Here is a 4,847-nt window from a genome sequence, read left to right on the forward strand (position 1 = left end):
CTTGAGGATGAGGATCTGCCTCTTCTCGTGCCCTTGACGTAGCGTCGCAGCTTTATGACTGAGGTAGAAGAAGAAAAAGAGTCTCTCACTCTCCCCCCTCTTCCAGTAAATATGTAGTAACATTTTTAGACAGTGCTGTGTTTTAACCGTACCTTTGTTAATATACTACAGTATTTACTACAGTTTATAAATTAAAACTACATAATAATTATATAGATTAACAAAGTTTAGTAAATAGTACAGTATACTATTTATATCATTTAGCCTACTTAAGCATACTACAGTATTTTCATATGGGTTTTTTGAGGTAGAATAATCCAGTGGTGTAAATTATTGGAGTAAATGTTAAGTTACTGTACTTCTTTTGGCTACTTTAAATTTTGAGTGATTATCAATGATATTATCAAGTTTTACTCACTTTTTGAATACGCACACATACTCATCTAACAACAGCTACTTGTTACAATTTGGACATACGGGCTATCTAAATAGAGAGCACATGTTAAATCTTAAAGAAAAGTTCACCCACGAACATAGGCGGAGTTGGGGGGGGGGCAGGGGGGGCACTGCCCCAGACCAGAGCTGTCTGAGCTATTAAAGGAGCATTTAACCCATAGAAACATTAATCTTTATTGAAAGTGTGTCTTATTTGTAGTCGAAATGTAACATACATTTAGAATTTGGTGCCTTTTTAACAGAGAAAAGGGGTGTTTGTAGTCTCATACCTCAACAAAGATATTGGACTTCCTTCTTTTAATGATGCAAAATGATGATGAAGGAAGTGCAACACTAAAATCTGTATTTCTCCTGTCTCAGTGGCAACTGAGAAAATGATGCACGACCATTCAAAAACATGACTAGGGTTCTAACTATACAAAGCTTTATGCAAATGGTTGAAGTGTTCCTTTAATGAAATAGAAATATGAGAATTCGTATTTGTTTAATCATAATATTTTAATTGATAGACTGAGTAATTTAAAGGAGTATTTCACTTTCTTAAAAAAATCCAGATATTTACTCATCCCCATGTCATCCAAAATGTTGATGCCTTTCTTTGTTCAGTCGAGAAGAAATTAAGTTTTTTGAGAAAAACATTCCAGGATTTTATTTGACCCCAACAGTTTACGATCTTAATGCAGTTTAAAATTGTAGTTGCAATGCAGTTTCAAAGGCATAAGGGTCTTATAGCAAAATAATTGTCATTTTCGATAAGAAAAACAAAAAAATATGCACTTTTAAAACACATATTCTCGTCTCGCACCAGCCGTGTGACGCGCCAGCAGGACCTCACGTAATGTGTAAGCATGTCGAAAGGTCATGCGTCAGATATGTGGAACGCACATTTGCGGACCATTTTCAACAGTAAACTGATACAAAGATATTAATTAGTATCGTTTCACATACAACAACGCTGTAACGGCCCTTTTTCCCACATTTGTTAACACTGGGGGTGGTAGTTTTGCATACGTCATGCGTATCCGTATACTGTCTATGGGGGAGATCGCTGCAGTCAATATGGCCGCTTTAGTCCCGCCCTCCAGTAAAATGAACCAATCGTTAACTATTAAAGAATGACATTTTCTGGGGGAGGGACTTTGCGTATACACAGTATCTGGCAGGTCTTGCTTTAGCAAAACCTGAAGGAGTTGCACACATGGCGCAGTGAAGCGGTTTCCTTAAAAAAGTTTGACCAAAGTTCATCTGCGGAGACAGTTACACTTCAGTTTGATGGTGATAGGATCTTTACGGGATGTGTGTGATTCCGGAAAACCAGTGTGAAGGATCCAAAATCAAATGATCCCGGTACAAACCCCGGGACACATTATCAGCGTATTTTCTGGAAGGTCTTTGGATGGCTGAGTACAGTTTAAACATTTCCCAAGACTTTTTAAAGATGTAATATAAATCTTTGGTGTCCCCAGAGAACGTATGTGAAGTTTTAGCTCAAAATACCCCACAGATCATTTATTATAGCATGTTAAAATAGCAATTTTGTAGGTGTAGGCAAACATTTGCTGTTTTTGTGTCTTTTAAAATGCAAACGAGCTGATGAAATACAATCACTGATCGCCATGATGGTATTTGTTGAAATTGAAACTCAATTGTGCTGTCAAGTATTTTTTCTCTCTTTATCTTTGCAATAAATGGCAGTGTCATGGTTGGTTAGTGCGGATTAAGGGGGGTGGGGGGCATTATTATAATAAGATCCCCCATTGACATCACAAGGGGAGCCAAATTTTAATGACCTATTTTTTTACATGCTTGCAGAGAATGGTTTACCAAAACTAAGTTCCTGGGTTGTTCTTTTTTACATTTTCTAGGTTGATAGAAGCACTGGGGACCCAATAATAGCACTTAAACATGGAAAAAGTCAGATGTCTTCTTTAAGTGCGCTGTGTATTGCACATGTATGTCATTTGGGACACAACTTTAGAGTCCTTTAATTATGCATGGATGATCTTTTTGGAGCTTTAATGCTCAGGCACTACAATTACAAAGCTAAGAAGAGCCAAGATATTATTTAATAGATAATATAAACTCTAGTTGTGTTTGCTGAAGAAAAGAATACATATACACCTATGCATGGGGGTGGTACATTTTGAGACAATTTTCATTTTGGTGAACTATTCCTTTAAAAAAGCCAAAGCTCGGTGCCCTTAAAAATCCCATACTAATTTCTAACAGGATCTGAACGATCATTCGAAGTTAAATCTAAGCATCATGTTCAGGAACTTTCGTGCCCTAAAATTACGAGATATCAAAAAAACTTTGTACACTAATTTAAGCTGGCTAAATATCAAAGGGGATATTGTGTACCCAGAGTACATATTTGAAGTTCTAGCTCAAAATACCATATATATAATAAATTACCACTTTGTAGGTTTGAGCAAAAATGTGCAATTTTTAAATGCAAATTAGTTGATCTCTGCACTAAATGGCAGTGCCTTGGTTGGATAGTGGAGGTTAAGGGGCGGTATTAACCCCTTCTGACATCACAAGGGGAGCCTTGACCTATTTTTCACATGCTTCCAGAGACTACACTCTAAAAACAAACGGTGCTATATAGCACCAAAAGTGGTTCCCCGCTCGCAACCACAGAAGAACCACCTCCAGTGCCACACAGCACCGGTGAAGCACCGGCGAAGCACCTGTGCAGAACCAAACAGGGGCCACATAGCACCACATATGGTTCTACATAGCACCATGTGGTTCCACACAGGTGCTTCACTGGTGCTTCACAGGTGCTATATGGCACTAAATGGTTCTTCTATGATTACGAGCAAAGAACCACTTTTGGTGCTATATAGCACCGTTTGTTTTTAGAGTGAATGGTTTACCAAACCTAAGTTACTGGGTTGATCTTTTTCACATTTTCTAGGTTGATAGAAGAACTGTGGACCTAATTATAGCACTTAAACATAGAAAAAAATCAGATTTTCATGATATGTCTTCTTTAGATAATTTCATATTTATTTTAAAACACTGTAGTGTTCCCGTCACTCATTTGGTACAGCACTGCGTTATAAATGCAAAAGGTCCTAGTTCGAACCCCAGAGAATAGGCCTACACATAGGGGCCGTTTCCCGGACAGGGTTTAGATTTAGCCAGGACTAGGCCTTGGTTATTTTAGGACATTTAAGTAGTTTTTACAAACATACCTGACAAAAAACATTATGTGTGCATCTTTAGACAAAACTATATATTTTAAAATATGTCAGTGCAAGTTGTTTAAAGTTAATACTGCCCAGACATGCATTTTTAATATTTAAGTCCTGTCTGGGAAACTGCCTTTTAGGCCTATACTGGCTTAAAATGTATAGATTGAATGTACAGTAAGTCGTTTTGAATAAGAGCTTCTGCCATTAATAATTTTGTGGTAGAAAAACATAGTGTTGCACATTTTATTGGTGCAGATTTGCAGCTGCTTTTATCACTTAATTAGAATAACCACAGTTATTAAATTGTGTCGTCTGCTCCAAAAGGGACTACTGAACAGACATTTATATTTACTAAAAAAATGCAGATATGGAAGTATTCACATTAGTAAAGAAAATGTAGAAATGCTTCTTTCTTATGTTATTAAAAATCGTTAAGTGTGTACTATCGGGTGATGACGTGTTACACACTTGCGGTCTTCACGCCCACGTGAACACTTTTGCCAAACGGTGCTCTTCGCAGCCATATTCCCATCTGTAAGAGTGTGGTCAAATAAATGAGGTTGGAAAAAAGTGTATAATGTTTATGAAAAATCAATAATAAAATGCACCTCAGAAAGTCAAGAGAGGCTAGCTGTGGAGGGGTAGATATAAGTCAAGCGTTCAACATTTAACGTGTATTTAAAACAAAAGCGCGACGTAAATTTTAAACAAAGTCTAAATGTAGCCTATAGTGATTATTAATTACGTTATGCAGTAATCATTAGGATGTTTTAGGGTTATTTTTGGAGCTGTTCAGGTGCTGAAGTTGATGGCATTAATTACGGTGATAGAGTCTCCAGTCCTGTTCATTCAATGCTAATTTATTTTAAGATTTCATTTAAATTATTGTCATTTATACATTTTACATTTCAGCAATAACGTATAAAAGGCAACACTTTGTCAGCCTGACCAGTTATGTTTTCAGATTTGGCAACAAATTGAGCATGTGAGACGATTAGCAGCTTAGTCAAACGGCAATGCAGTTGACTCGTTTTAGTTGTTCATATCGTATATAATTGGTCCAAAGATACATATTTTGGATGCCTTAATTGTCACACCCATATCATGATGAGTTGAATCAGTTGTGTTTGGGAACAAAAACAGGAAAGTGAAAATCTGTTGTAGATCCTTTAACAAAATTAAATTTCT

Source organism: Misgurnus anguillicaudatus, chromosome 6 (genome assembly GCF_027580225.2).
Source record: "Misgurnus anguillicaudatus chromosome 6, ASM2758022v2, whole genome shotgun sequence".
NCBI classification, from domain to species: Eukaryota; Metazoa; Chordata; class Actinopteri; order Cypriniformes; family Cobitidae; genus Misgurnus; species Misgurnus anguillicaudatus.